General features: G+C 35.6%; 1 protein-coding gene and 1 long non-coding RNA gene across 5 annotated transcripts in view; one reads left to right on the plus strand and one right to left on the minus strand.

The window, feature by feature from the left end:
* LOC147657428 (uncharacterized) overlaps window positions 1–3,691 on the plus strand; it is a 31,816-nt gene extending 28,125 nt beyond the window's left edge. Inside the window, exon 2 of the long non-coding RNA XR_015292450.1 lies at window positions 2,355–3,691. This is a non-coding gene — a long non-coding RNA (uncharacterized LOC147657428). The remainder of the gene's footprint in view (window positions 1–2,354) is intronic.
* Window positions 1–16,695, minus strand: part of LOC100870928 (ras-related protein Rab-37) — a 106,606-nt gene that overhangs the window by 27,981 nt on the left and 61,930 nt on the right. The window lies entirely within an intron of this gene.

Consider the following 16,695-nt stretch of genomic DNA (forward strand, 5'->3'; position numbering starts at 1 on the left):
AAAGAACGGGCGAGAAAAATTTGTAAAAATTTGTAAAAATTGTACAGGATACAGGTTATGCACACAGGGTTGTTGAAGCAGTGGTTATTAAAGCCCCGGTGATTGAGATCACGATTGTGATTGCGATTATATATAGTTGTTGCAATTGTTCTTGTTATTATACGAATGAACTACGGCTGATTATATGATTTTACGAGCCAAGTGTCGTATTAATTGTTAAGAAATCGTTGATTTTCGGTGGCAATCTTTTTTTGTAATTAAGATGAGAATTTTGATTAAGGAGGATCACCGTAATGAAAAGAATATAAACAATCCAATTCGCAGATGCTTTTAACGGAGACGAGAATTTCTACGCGGTTAATAAAATCGAATTTTGTTTCGTTATTTTCTTTTAAAATTTCGTAAAAAAAATAAATAAATAAAATTCCGACCAACGAAATTCCACTGCAACGGTTTTATTTCAAACCCTGTGCGTGATACCACCATTTCACACTCTGGATTTCGAGCAATTATCGTTGGGGATAGGAATAACGATGAACCGAATGTTGGGACACATGGGTAAACATTCGTGAAAACAGCGAACCACAAAGGATCGTAATTAACGGAGCGGGCGATCTCTGGAGGAAGGCGAGTGGGGGTAGATTTCATTTCAATCCCGTTTACGATCCATTACTGCTTTTTCCGCACCGATGAGACACAGTAAAAGTCACATGCGCCAGCGATGAGCCATGGTTAAAGAGAGAGAGAGAGAGGATTATTGCGCTTAAAAGACTCTTTTCACTTGTGAAAACTGTCTTCTGTCGCGCGACAGTGGCGTTTCAGAGCGCCAGGAATTCAGAAGGAATTGGAGGGGCGTGACGTTTCGACCTTCGCGTAAAATGTGTATACGGAACGGATGGAAAAAAGATATACGTATTTTTGAATGCGACACTTTGAAAAAAATAATTTAAGAAAATTGGATAAAGAGGATAGATATAATCGCGAATATTACTTTACAAAAAGTTAGAAAACAAACTAATCGTTTGCGAACTTTTTTTTCTACGTATTTTTTTTTTTTATTATTATCCGAGATGAGTACGTTGGGATTAAAATTAATTTAGAAAAAACTTTCAGAATTTTTCCATCGTTTATAACAATTACGTATTACTTGACAATATACCGTTTAATAATTCGAGTAGATATCGCAGAATATCATAAATATAAATATAATTTAAGATAATTCCAGTTAACAATTTTCGATTACAGGCAAAATTTCTCTCGATGATAATAGTTTTTAATAATAATTCTCGAGCGATTGATCGGTTGGCCATGGGTCATTAACACACGGCTATTTATTTCCACGAGCGTTGTACGCCCTAAAAATTCGCGCCGCTATTTTTAAAACGTTCAACTCGATAAGGCGAGCCGTGCGTGAACATTATGTAACAAGGGGTGGAAGATGTCGATTAATTATAAGTCGTAGAATATATCGGGCAACGCTTATGCACGGAGCTTGACATTAATGACGCAAACAGCCCCTCCCCCCCCCCTACTTAGGGGTGGAAACCGTTTTGATTACATTTACGCCGCATTAGTGACAGCTTTGCCCTGTTGTGCGAAGGGAAAAGACATCTTTTCGTTCTTACGAACTCGTTAAAACTTGTTTATAGAAGAATTTTATAGAGAACTCGATTTTCGTCGAATCGATATCGAATGGAAGGTTCTGTCATGCGTCAAATTTATTAATGATTGCTTATACGAATTGTTTGGTTTATTCGTTGTAAATAATTATTGCATGTCTAATTTTTGTTGAGCCAGTCAATTTTTATATGAAAATTGAAAGAAACTCACCCTCTCAAGTGTAATTTTCTCTTGCAATTTCTCTTTCACGGCAATATATTAAGTCAGTATTATTAAGTCACGAATGATTAAGTCAAAAATCTCTCTTTTTGATGCAAATTTTAAACCCATGTCTCGTCAAATGTATTTTATAAATCAACACTATCTCTTCTTATCCTTCTAAATACTATCATTAAAACAATCATTATTAAAATCGATAAACTCGGCCAGAAAAATCACAAAAATCACAAAAATCTCCATCCCTCCACTCGAACGCGAACTAATAATTTAATTCAATTACCTAATCGAGAACCCTAATCTGTTCGTCAAAACAGTTTCGAATCAACCACCTCGGCAACAACTTCATAAATCTCGCTTTACCCAACACGGATCCACACACGATCAAACGTGTCTATTAATTCTGTAATGTTGTATACTTGATCTTATCGCTTGACCAAACCGACCGACCCGATCAATTAATAAATTACAAATTTCCAGTTTCCAATCGAGCCGCGTTTATTCCTTCTCGTTTTCAGATAACCCGGAAACAACACCGGCTTCCAACCAGTTCCATCGACTGGCACTGGAATTCTTGCGATTTCTCTATCGCGACGAAACACGAGGGGGAAACGAGGACGATTCGTATACGATTCGTGGCCGGCCGAAGGTTGTAAATCATCCTTCTGTCAAGCGGTGGATCGAGGGGGATCCTCGAGACCGCGTTAGACCGTGCAGCTTGGAATTTCAAATCGCGATTCCTTGTCGCCTTCCAGGCCCCCTCCATGGGTCGATAAATCAAAAAAAGATTTAAATCAAAAGGCCGCTTATTAGAGTCGTGGTAAACGCGTTTTGTTTCGACCTCGTGAGAACAAGCAAATTCGATCGTTCCATTCGTGGGATCGATACGGTTTACGTTATCTCGAGAGGAGATTGACGCGGTAATTGAAACGAAGTGTCAGCAATGAAAGGGATATTGCGGTGGATATTATTGGTGGCGATTGGGGGGAGGATTAGGGGGATGCCACGACGAGTTGCTGCAATGGAAATTGGAAGATGTTTGATTTTGGAAATTTTTTTATGTCGTTTAGGATCGATGAAGGGATTGAATTTTTAAGGGATAACTGCAAGTTGTGGCAATTGGAATTGGAATAAATGATACTTGGGAATTTTTAGATGTGATTGATGAGGTTTGTAATTGATTTCTTATTGAATTTTTTATTGAATCGGTTATGGCGATGAAAATTGAAACAAGTTTGAGTATTTTTGGACGATCTCGAGAAGCTTGATGATTAAGTTTACGATTGATTTTCATGTTAAATCTAGACAAAGGTTCGTGAATTAGTCTCGAAGATCATAAATTTTCGAAGACTGGCGTGACCCATATTTGGCTGAAAGATAATGTTAATAACTTTTCTATCGCGCTCTAATATCTGTTTTCTCATCGTGGAAATAGAACAATAACCTCGTGGAAAAAATTGATTGTTAAAAGTTAGCGTAGTAGAAATTTTCTTGTATAATAATTCCTTGATATTCTTAAATAATCATTAAATAATTTTAATAGTGATGAAAATATTATACAGGAACATAGAGATAAACTTTCTTTGTATAAAAAAAGATTATCTTCTGACAAAAAAATATGTTAATTTGAAATTTACTGAATTATAAAAAATATGTACATAATAGAAACACGAGGATATTATTTTCAAAAATTAATTTCGAGATAAACTACGTTATTTTATATAATTATAATTTGTAGAAGGAATTTTATTACATCTCGAGGTTCTCAGATTTTAAAAATTTCCATCATTATAAATCCGGAAGATCAGATATATATTAAAAAGGGGGAAAAAAAAATACAAGACAAACAAATAAATTATAATTAAATTCAATCTTGATTATAATTCTACGTAACGAGATTAAACTTCATTGAAATTTTACGATCTATTCTTTTAACTTCGTTATTTCAACTTTTAACTTTGTTAATTTCTACTTCTTCTTCAAAGAGAATGAAAAATTATGATCATATGTTACTTTTATAACGATAAGAAAAATTCTACTGTAATTAGAAATAGTAATAACTTCATCTTCAAATAAAAGCCGATCTTTAATTAAGTTTTCCAACTCCGATCAATCACGATTCTTGTGATCGATATCACTTTTAATAAAAATAGCTTCGTTATATGTAAAAATACAAACTTTTATTTTCTCGTGAGATCAACTTCAACAAATTATATCACATAAAAAAATTCCAATTATTGATTCAATTTAATTATACCATACCTTCTTCGATTCAGCTCAATCATCACTCTTCTTCCTATTGCAATTATATTTTAAATCCTGAATCTTCGCGTCAAACTTTTCCACTACCCCAACAAAAATCTTCAATTTCAAAATCTTCAATAAATCTCTTCACCCTTTCAATAATTCCCGCTCGACAAATCCCCAATCAACATCTTAAATTCCTACATACCACAATTAAATTTCGCGTTGAATCTTCGCTTACTAATACCTTTCCAACCAAATTTTTGATCTTCGATTTCCACAAAAAAAAAGCTCCACTCTCAATCGATCTCTTCAAGCATCTCTCAAATCCTCTTCTTCTTTCTCATCTCTCAAACTTTCTACGCGCCACGATTAAAGTTTAAACTTTACCTCGAAATTCACACTTGAATTCTTTTCAACTTCAATTTTCACAAAAAAATCAACCCTTCAAACTGTGCACGCGCCAACACAAAATTTAAAATTTCACCACCTTCTGAACCTTTCCACCCAACCACCTCTTCGTCACCTTAACCCCCAATTTTTCCACTCTCCCTAGAAACCACTATCACTCTCGATCGACCACAAAAATCCCTCTCCCTTACACCTCCTCCCCTTCTCCTCATCCCTCGAGAAGAGGCGAAGATCCCTCCCCTTCTCTCCCCTAAAAAAAAAAGAAAGTCTCCTCGTCCTTTCGATGAACTCGTTCCTCCCTTTCCTTTTCCACAAATGGATGGAAGGAACCGACGCGAAAAACTGTCGAGAAGCGACTGCTGCCCCCCCTTCCCACGGGCGGCTTTTCCACGAGCCCGAGGGCGGAAGCACGTGTCGCGATAAGCGGGAAGGCGAAACGAGCGGGTTGATAATCGCGCGGAACACGAGGAGCGCACACGGGGAATCGCTTTGTGGCGACTATTTGCGGAGGCAGGCAGGCAGAGGAGGTTGGAAGCCGCGGGAGAAAGGGAAACCAGAGGCGAGGCGAGGCGGGGAGGGGAGGGAGGGGTGGCGCGCGCGTTCGAGAAAAAAGGGTGAGGGGGAGAGAAGCGTATCGGGTTGGAAAATATGTTTTGCTCGCGGATACCACGACGCGTATATACCTTTTTACCCTCCTCTACCTATCCTTCTCTTCATCCCTTTACTATTTTCCTCTCTCTCTCTCTCGTTTCTGGTTTCTTCTTCTTCTTCTTCTTCTTCTTCTTCTTCTTTTGGATCATCGTCGAAACGGGGAGTGTATTTCGAGTGTATATCCGCAGTTTGGATTATTTTGATCGATCATTTTAGCGTCGATGAAAGGTGTAGACGTTTATTAAATCTATGCAGTTTATTAAACTGCGTTATTTTATTTGCGATTTTTTTCTCGGTTAATTTCATCATCATTGAATTTATATCATCCGTTTCCTTATGTATATAAAAAGGAATTTTTCTTTCGTCTTTCATTTTGCAATTTTCTTTTTTGGAAGAGATTATCGGTAAAATATTCGGTTAATGAAAAAACTTTTCAATAAGTGACGAAATTTCTTCCAGGCTTTATGCTTGGAATCATGCTGGAAACGTTGGAGGCAACAGAAAAAGCGAAATTATCCACGTGTACGCATCACATCCGTGTGTACACACAGCACGGGAACAAAGAAATATAAAATGAGAGTAGGAAAATGGCGGGCGAAAATACGAGAGGGAAACGCGATAACGAAATCTCGACACAGTCGATGAACCTTTACAGGGATCGAATGGTTCTTGTTTAAACTCATTTAACGTTCCACCATCGTTGTTTCCTTTCTCCCCCTTTTTTTTCATCGAGATTTCGCGGATTACTCGAAGCGAATGGGACGCGGAGGAACGCGCAGTTTCCGCTCTGATGGACGCTCTAATTGTCCGAAAAGAAACTCAAAAGTAAGTAAGAATGTTTCTCCACAAAATATTTCGATAATTTCTCTTTTTTCTAATTTTGTTTGAAAGAGTTTAACCCTTTCCGATCGTAGAATTTTTTTAGCATCGTTGAGATCTTCGAGAAATTGTATCGATTAAACGATTCCTTTTTAATTAGAAGGATATTACAAAAAGTTTAACGTTTTTTTAAATCACTTCTAATCGTAGAGTTTCGTTTGGAATAGTTAAAAATAATTTAGAATTTATAATAGAATTAAATATCGCTGGGATATTTTTTTTTTCTTTTAGTGAGAAAGATATTCGATACAACGAACAATTGTTAAAAAAAATTTTTCATTGCGACACGGCGAAACTCGATAAAACGATCCAATTGAATATTTTTCGTTCCGAATATATTAACGAATTTGTGTATCCTCCTTTCGAAAAAATACGTCCAATTGAATCGTCAAATATTCAGCTTTATTATAATGAACCGGAATATGAATTTTCCTTTTGTATATGCATATACATATACATATACATATATATATATATATATGTATATATATAATAACCAACACCGTGAAAACAGGAATAATTTAATCTTCGGAAAATGGAATTAAATTCTACGCTACGAAGATCATCATACTTTTCAGTCTCGTGTAATTTACTAAGCGTAATTCGTCTATGGATAATTCGAGCAACGCGATTAAAAATTAACACGTTTAATTTCAACTGACAAGTACGAGTTTTTCCGCGACGATAAACGGAGGGGAATAAATTATTCCCTCTTTCAAATGCGTATCATTATCTGTTGTGTAAATTTTAATCTAATTTTTTTCTTCTTTTTTTTTTTTTTTTTTTTTTAAATAAAACGACCGATTAAACACGAGGTATCAACGATCTTGGATCATATTAGAAAGCGAATGAACGACGATGAATGGCACTCTTGGGAAATAACTACAAGTACGAAGTTATCGGATTAATTTAATGATTGTCGCGAACGAAGTCATCCGCCATGGAATATTTTATACCGCGTTTAACCGCGTGTAAAATTCGATCTGAATTTGCTGGCCCCGTCCGTTTAAACGAACCCCTTTTTTTCGATTAATGGTAAAAAAATTTCGCGGGCGTGCAAATATCGCGACAGAGCAATGAATCCACGCGAGGACTCGACGTAGATAAAGAACGTGCTCCGATTTTTCGACGAATCGAACCGATATAGGTAAATATTTGAAAGAATATTTTTCTCGTCGATCGTAATAAAAGAGAATATTATTTTACAAACAGCGAAATAAAAATTTTCGAAAAACAAGTATCCAGTGGATTTCCATAATGACGGATTTAAATATGAGGAAAATGTTTGAAATCGTTCGACGAGGAAAGTAAGGAGAAAATATAGAAAACTATATGATACAATGATCAAGTTAAACGAGTGAGGATACGAAGGGCTGAAGTGACGACTTTATGGCGCATTTCCATGCGAAAACACCACAACGAACATTTATTTCTGGTGATGGAGAGTGAATATAAAACGCGTTGCACAGGTTACGATATTGGGCGACGCAGGTGACAACGAGACAAATATTAATTGCAACCGTTGTGTATCGCGTCGCGAGAATTTACAGCGACCAATAATTGATGGAAAAAAACTTGAGTCGAAACATTCGTGATGGAAAATTTACGATGCGATGATAACAGTCGACCGTATTAATTAGAAATTTCAATCGTTTCGTTCGCCACAACAGGAAACTATTTTCGAAATCCATTGTGATTTCCTTTTTCCAAAATATAATCGTCTCCATTTTAAACGCGTTTTTCGCGACGTGGTATAAATGCATCTCGGGACAAATCTCGACGACCAATCGCGCGAATTTAACGATTTTTTCGTGAATGATCTTCATTCTCGAACGATACTACGTTTAACGATATTCATAATCATCGATATGTTATATTGTCGAGGAATCGACAAATTTACTTTTCAATACTTTGTATCAAGTATAATCATCGTGCCATTAATTTACACATTTTAATAACCTTTTAATTACAAAATATTAAATTATACCACCTCACCCGATGAAATAATTTCAACGAAGTACGAAACTCCTTTCCCCTTAATTACCTCCCCTCCACGAATGAAATTATTATTCCACGCGCGGGGAAGAGTGGAGTGGGAAATAATAGTTGCGTAAAATTAATCGTATAATCGTCGAAAAATCTTGCATGGTCAAAGGATGAGCGAGATGATTGGTTAGGGGAGCATTATCGCCGCGTTAATAAATGTGGACAAAAGCGCACGGATAGTTTCGCTCGATTTCAACGAGATTAACGCCGTCGGCGGTCTTTCCTTTTTCTTTTTTCCCCCCACAAATTTTTCACGTTTAATCCGTTTGTGGATCCGTTGGTGGACGAGTTTGGACACGCGTTGGAGGGGGTTAATTAGCCGAGCGAAAGAGGCAGAACACGGACGAGACTTCCGCCAGAAGGGTGGATAAAAACGAATTAACGCCCTCCTTTTGAACAATGAATTTTCTGTCATGGGGAAAACTCGGTGCGCAGCTTCAACATTTGTAACAGGTTGGGCTAATTTTTCAAGCCTCCGTGAATTTCGAACTTTTCGCATTATCGCCGAAGGGAAATTTAGGGACAAATTGGCGAGTTAAAAAAATTCCCCGCTGCGGAGATGTTTTGGTCTTGCTTTGGTTTGTTTCATTTCTTTTTTCTTCTTCTTTAAAATTCATTTTGAATTTATTATAATATAGGATAAAAAGGATGAAAAGCGTGTAAATTCTTTATTTAAAAGTATCATTATTAGCAAAAAAAGCTTTTCACGTAGCAACTTTGTGTAAGCGATCTTCTTTTATAAATAATTTTATTTTCTTTTTTATATATATATATGTATGAAAGAAAATTTCCAAATGATAGAACGATAACTATATTCCAGATCGTATCGATTCCCCTTCTTCTTGGTATTCTCTTTCCAAGATCTCCAAGAAATTTCCGAAATAAAGCTCCACATTCTCCTCGATCTTTCCTCGAATTCCTAATCTATCTATCTCCGAAACAGCCGAATATTTCCTCCGTACTTCCAATTCCTTCCCCGATTCTCATAAATCGATTCTCGAAAATCTCTATAGAGATTGCCTCTATAAAGAACGCATCTCGAGATAAATTTTTTTTCATATTTCGTCGATTTGCGATCTGGCTCAGGCCAGAGATGCTCTGGATGCTTTGAATTACGATCTCGGTTTGCGACAAGCATCGGGTTGGGGAATTGTCGAGGGAGCCGTCACGTTTCGGGTGGAAATTTCGGTTGCTCGACGATCCGCGCGACATCCTCATAATTGAATAACCGGCACGCGTTTCACGGAGAGCTCGTTAATTAATTGCAGCCCGCGTAATCATATCTGGGATGTGATCGCGTAATCGAGGAACCGCGGGATCCGATGGATGTCGTTTTTCCTCCAACCACGCGTCCTGCATCGTTACGAGGATTAAGATTTTTGGCCGGTGATGTTCGCCGCTTTGAATTGCAATTTTCTTGATATTTAAATAATTTGCGACTCTCAGCTAGATAAGATTTTGATACCTTTGAATTCGTTTTGCGATTGCAATTGCAATCTTTGCAAATTTATCAATATTCGAATAATTTGCAACCCTTTTAGTTATGTAAGATTTTGATACCTTTGAGTCCGTTTTGCGATTGCTTTTTTGCAATTCTTAGCTACATAAGATTTTGATATCTTTGAATTTATTGCAATTACTTTCTGCAATATTGCTATTATTTTATATATACATAACCAGTTATGTAAGATATCTTTGAATCTGTTTTGCATTGCAATTTTTACAAATTTGTCAATATTCGAATAATTTGCAATCCTCAGCTATGTAAAATTTTGAATTTGCTTTGTGTTCCAATTACTTTCTGCAATATTGTTATTATTCGAATAATTTGCAACCTTCGGCTATGTAAGATTTTGATACCTTTGAATCTGTTTTGCATTCCAATTACTTTTTGTGTTCTCTTTTGAGTTGCACGATTTTAATATTTATGAGAATTTATGAGAATCATAAATGCCACTTTTGTTGTGCCTTCATGTATCGTTTATGAAAATTTTGATCGATGATGTTTGTCGTTTCAATTTTTATTAATATCCATAAATAATGTTTTCTAAAATTTGAACTCTAAGATTACGTTGATGTGTCTCTATAATTTGCACGATTCTAAAATTTTGGTTCATTTTCTCGATTTCTTTCGAATAATGATTCCTTTTTTCATTTAGTTTTATTTATTTACTATTTTAATAATCCATTTCTTTACTCAAGTATAATTAATTCCTTGATGCTTCGCAATTCCTTTTTGAAATATTCAATATGTGACTACGCAGCTACGAGTATATTCGTACTACATATAATTTGCATGATCTCGGCAATCAACTTGATAAATAATTTTCGACTTCCATATAACATATAATTCAATGCATAAACCTCACCTTGATACCCTTGTACGATATAACGCAATTACATCAAAATAAATACTAAAAATCGTCATCTAGAAGAAATGCAAGCTTCTCGACGAACGTTTCTCTTTCCCAATATTCGCATCACGAAAAAATCGAAGATTTGGATCATAAGAGAATTCTTGCGAAAATTCAACCTCGCATCTCAAATCTTCCAATCATCCATCGAGTTTGAAGGTATCGACTACAACGATTCAACGCAATCAATTGGACGAGAATCCTTCGCCATTGGTCGAGGAGAGAGATTCGTTTCAAATTAATCCCCACGAGAACGCACACGGAACGATCATCGCGTCGATTCTGCTCTTATTAGATCTCGAACCGCGAGGACGCGACTCGAATTCCAACGTGTATCTTCGAATTCGAGCGTGTTTCCTCGAGAACAACGATATCTCGAGGTATTCCCGATGGAAACAGGAAACTAGACGAGCCTTCTCGAAATATCGAGTTTACAGAGGCTTCTCAACCGTCTATTATTCCCGTGGAAACCGAGCTCCCGAAATTTCAAGTAGCGTCTTCGCGCTACTTTGGGAATACGTGCCCGCTTGTTAAACGAGGAAAGTTCGCGGTGAATTTCCGCCGAGGGTATGGACCGTTTTAATTTCAACCTGGATCCGATATTATTGAGTCGAGATACGATAACATACCTCGCGAGATTGAATTTAACAGGTCGAACAGGGTGATGAAAAATTTTACGAAGAATGAATATTTGGGAAAATGTGCTTTGCAAATGAGACGAAGAATTTTCATAGATCGTGAAAATTTAGAGAATTTAGAGAAGTGTACTTTGTAACACTTGGAATTGAAACAGTCGAAGATAGTTTGAACATAAAATTATTAAATTTCGAGAATATGTAACTCGAGATCAAACTGTGAAAGAAAATTTAAAGAAATATTTGTAACACTTGAGGGAATTGAAGACAGTTGAAGATAGTTTGAACATAAAACTATTAAATTTGGAGAATAAGGAAAGTATATAACTCGAGATCAAACTATAAAAGAAAATTTAAAGAAGTGTACTTGGGAGAATTGAAAACAGTCGAAGATAGTTTGAACGTAAAATTACTAAATTTAGAAAATAAGGGGAATATGTAACTCGAGATCAAATTATAAAAGAAAATTTAAAAAAGTGTACTTTGTAACACTTGAAATTGAAAACAGTCGAAGATAGTTTGAGCATAAAATTATTAAATTTCGAGAATGAGAAGAACATGTAACTCGAGATCAAACTGCAAAATTCGAGCTGCTCTTAAATTCCATAATGAAACAAAGAATTACTTCCGACGCGGTACGTTCGAGCGTCTTTATTCTTCCAACAAAAACCAATCCTGTTCCCCAATTCCATCGCATCGACCATTCCCGTCCAAGTAATCGGAAACTTTTTGCTGACTTTTCCACGAGAATGTTCCCTTCGAACACAACGGCATCCCCATCGTAAATGTCGCTTCTAAACTCCTTGTCAGCTACTCCTAAAAGATTCTAGTTTTCATGGCGCCTGCCACCCCAAATGTCCCCGTTGATCTCCACTTGATCGAGTGTACATACACATCGATATCTAAATCCCCAAATTCGACAGATTAGTCGAATGGCAAAAGAAATTTCCTCACATTTTTACGTGCTTTAGGGAGAAATAAAAATAAAAATACGATGGTGAATGCGAATTTATTAACATTATCATCGAAAATGAACTTATTACTCGAAGAAATAATAAAAGTAGAACATGTGGAATATATGTTTAAATAAAATAATAAAATAAATGATAAAACTATGATTTTCTACTTTTGAAGGAATTTGACTTGATTGTTGGAAGAAATGAAAATACAAACAAATATGCATAACGATGATGGAATATATTGTCGGGAATCGACAAGGTCGACGACACGGCACCCTTGCTCCCGCACCCTTAAGAGCTCAACGACTGGAAGCAAGATCGAATCGCTTTTATCCTGCATCGGTTGCTGGATAAGGGTTAGGGACGATGATCGATGGATGCAAATGGAAATATCAGCTTTTTTTTTTTTCTTTCTTTCCTCTTTCGTCATTTTCCTTTATGGAGAAATCTTTATGGGATGACACTGATCGAGATGGAACGACGTTGATTTCTCTTGTTGAAGAAGAATGTTTGACCGGATGTTTTTATTTCGTGGCGAAGAAAGGAAATGTTACGAAGTGAGATACGACTTGTTAATTAGTTGAGTTGGAAAAGGAGCGAATTTTTCTTCTTAAAAATATCTTCTCGCATCTAATTTAATGGTTAAGTGAACACGGATATTAGATAATTCGAGTTGGAAATTAATAATCCGTGGAAATTGAGGGGTGTTTAAATGTAAATTTTCAAATGGACGAAAAAATGTAATAGGTTGCAATTTATAAAGTGACAGAATAATTTGAAGTTAACTATATCGTTAAGTATGTTGATCGTATAAATAAATAGATTGCAGAGAGTGGATTTGCATTCATGTTTATTCTACTTTTGTTATGTAAAGCTAGATTCCGGACAAACATGTTTGCGACAGATTCGTTAACTATAGAAAGCATTAGCGAAATTGCTTTTCAGAGAATTTTGCTACGCGAACAATCGATTCACGCCATTCGCTTTCGAGGTTAAAAAAAAAAAATAATAATCGCGCAACGACGATTAATCTGTATCGTTGAATTAATTTATTATAAAAATAAAACACGATAAACATTACCATAAAAGGTCAGAAAATTTTTAAAAATATTCTCAAAATATCCTGAAAATGTTTAACGATCGAACGAATTTTCTAAAATTTGAACATTACAATTTGAAGAATATTTGATCGATTTCGATCGATCGAAAGATAGATATTTAATATCTGGTGGAAACAAATGGAACACGAGTCAAGATGCAATATCGAGTTAACATTTGCCTTGTCTGTTCAACTCTTGCAAACGTTAGCATTCTATTCGTTTCTGAACAAACCCTTCCAGTCTTCAATTTTCTGAATTGGCATCGTAAATAAAATTTTCGAAATTACGATTCATTTATTTCGCTTCAAGATTGAATAAAAAAAAAAAAAGAAAGAAAAAAGATCGATTTAATCTCCACAAATTGAATTGTAGAAGCGACGTTTACGAAATCTTGCCCTCGTGTTTCTCGCGGACGAAGGTGGAAGACAAAACAGCAATTAAGGCGTTGGGCGTCGTGTCGAGCGTTTCGAGTTTGCACGCACGTGACGGTATTTGAGAAGTTTGAGTTTGTCGCAATGGATTCAGCGGCGGTGCGATCGTGATGGAATTTGGATTTGACGTTTGAACAGTCACGTAGATTTCCTCGTTCCTCCCGATTGGCCCAAGATTAACCGTGAAAATTTCTAACAGGATGATGCTACATCGTCCTATTATCAATCGTATTTCAAACAGGAAATAAATAAACAATCTGTCCCAAATTAGAAAATAAACAATGGGTAAAAGAATTTAATCAAATTTATTTGGATTAAATTTGAACAGAGATGAATTTCGATTTTCCCAATTTATTTCAATTATTCTTGTTTAAATCTCCGTTTCATGGAACGGAATTCTCGCGACATTATCTCTAATTTTTTGGAGAACAGATGAGGCGAGAAGACAGTTTCATCGTGCAAGTAACTCACTGCGTAAACGTTAATGACTGCTTCCAGTTATTTCCTGTAATGCGGCCAGATGGGTTGCGCTTCGAGTCGAACTTGCGGAAATTCCGACCAAGTTTTCCAAGTGGCTGGTCCATCCGAAAGTTTTCCAACGCGCTCAACTATCCATTTATCTCGTAATTTATACTTTATAATCGTCGAGTTATTTGCTTTCTCTTCTATGATTGGAAATTGAATTTTCAAATATTTTTCACGGGAAAAATAAATATTGTATTCGAACGATCGCAATTTTTTCTTTTTTTTTGGAGGGGGAAATTTGAAACGATTCAAAACGTAGATTTGCTTGCTCGCGCGAAAAATTATTTAATTGCTTTTGCAAAATTTAAAACGAATATCGTCATAGACGTTTATTTCATAAATTCAATATCCTAAAATCAAATTAAACGTAACCACTAAACTACTATAATATTTGTGAAAAATAAAATGTTTACGAACACGATTAAAAGAAACAGAATTTCTCTAACTATAATAACCGTAACGCATACTTTGAAATGATTTTTTCTTCGCATATCACGTAGATTTTTATGATATCCGTTTTAATATTAATAATCTATACGAATATAAGTCATTTAATAGAAATCCAAGATCAATAAATTAATTCTACGAAAGAATTGAAAAAAAAAAAAAAAAAAAAGAAAGAAAAGAAATTCTAAAAGAAGTTCAAACCGCTTATTCGTGAAACGATGGCCAATTACCTCGGGGACAGGAAGGGAAGTTTGTGGCTGCCAGGTCTCTAAACAAGGATAATGGGTGAAATAATTACAGCCACCTTAATCTCTGGTGGAAAACTCCGTTCTCTGGGAAGTTCTCAATGGCTTCCTCCTTGTCAACGTCTCGCTAGGCCGGCGTTCACACAGGGTGGAACGTGTCCGACCAACGATTCACCGGTTTGTCGCGCGATACCAGCCGTTCTCTCTCTCTCTCTCTCTCTCTCTCTCTGTGACGGAGCACAAAAGAAGGATAAGAGTGTATCCGCCTGTGCCTGTGCGTTTCCCCTCTCGTGTGCGGGAATAAAGCCTTGTGCATAATAGAGGCGTAGATCGTAGCCGGAATTAGGATCAGGTTTGGAAAGGTTTGGATCGAACGAATGTCGAAGATTACTTGTCCAAGTTTAAATTAAGATTTATATATGATTCTTATCGTAAAAAATGATTGTTGAATACAGCGATGACATTTTGGAATCGAACTTGGATGATTCTTAGAATCGCGATTAAGATGATATTAGAATATTTTTGTTATCAATTTTGACGTGTAATAAAGTGATAAGGTTTTAATTAGAGTTGCAATTTTAAAAAATAATTCTACAAAAGTAAAAAAAAAAAAGAGAGAAATTTTAAAGGAAATTTAAACTGTTAAATTATTAATAAAATATGTTGATGGAATCGAGTAGTATTGTGTGAATAATTAAATATCGTAAACATCGATGTTGAATCAATTTGATCGTAGTTTCGAACCTTTTTGAATCGAATTTTGCAAGATAATTGAATTGAAACAAGCTGAATGCTGGATTGACAAAAGGATTAAATTATCGATCGAAGAAGTATCGGAAGATGGAGCTTAACTGAAATGATTGGAAGATAAAAATGAAGATAAGAATTTCAGCTCTTTTTCGATTCTTCTTCTTAAACTTCTCGCTCAGATTTCCGACTTAGTATTCAATCGATCCATATAAATTATTTCACAACCGACTCACGTCTTACGTCAACGATTTATCGCTCTTCGACAAAGCGACTTCAACACTTTCCTTATTGAAATTTCATTTCATATTCCCTTCACACAAGTGATATATATATATATTTTCTCATCATCGTGTCCCATCCAGATGTTCATATCCAATTATCGTTTGAACAAACTATCGAAAGGCAATGAATAAAATAATAATTATCACTATACGGATAAACGTGTCTCGTGTAATTCGAGATTGCAATTCTTGCGAAGAAAATTGGATTCATCGAGTGCTAACTCTTTACAAGCATACTTTTTCCATCGATCCAAATCATTCTGAACTATCTCTTTTTTCTTTTACTCTTCTTGGCTCTCGAGAAACCTAAACAAATTCCAAGATACTCGTTATAAATTTTATTATTACATTATCGTTTACCAAATCAAATATTTAATAAAAAGCTTATCGACAAAACTAAAAATTCAAGTGAAATTTTTCTTCCAAGTCATTCGCCGAAGATCGATACGATACCATAGTTTTAAACATAATCTCGATTATTCTTCAAGACACAGCGCGATATCGACATGTTTTTCAATTTCTAAAAAAAAACTTCTCGATTCTCTTAAATCGCGAAATTTTCAAAAAAAAAATTATCCTCTCGATTCTCAGTTCAACTGCGTTGTAAACGACTTATCTTAAATCGCGAAATTTAAAAAAAATATCGATTCTTGGTTCAATTGCGCATCCATCGTGAAAGAATAGAGAAATTTTCGATTTTCAAAGAAAAACGATATCCTCTCGATTCTCGGTTCAACCGCGCATTGTAAACGACTTATTTTAAATTGCGAAATTTAAAAAAAAAAAAAAAAAAATATTCTCTCGATTCTCGATTCAATTGCGCGTTGTAAACGACTTGCCT

The sequence above is a fragment of the Apis florea genome, unplaced genomic scaffold, assembly GCF_048593485.1.
Source record: "Apis florea isolate Af1SG1 unplaced genomic scaffold, ASM4859348v1 contig_3158_pilon, whole genome shotgun sequence".
NCBI lineage: Eukaryota > Metazoa > Arthropoda > Insecta > Hymenoptera > Apidae > Apis > Apis florea.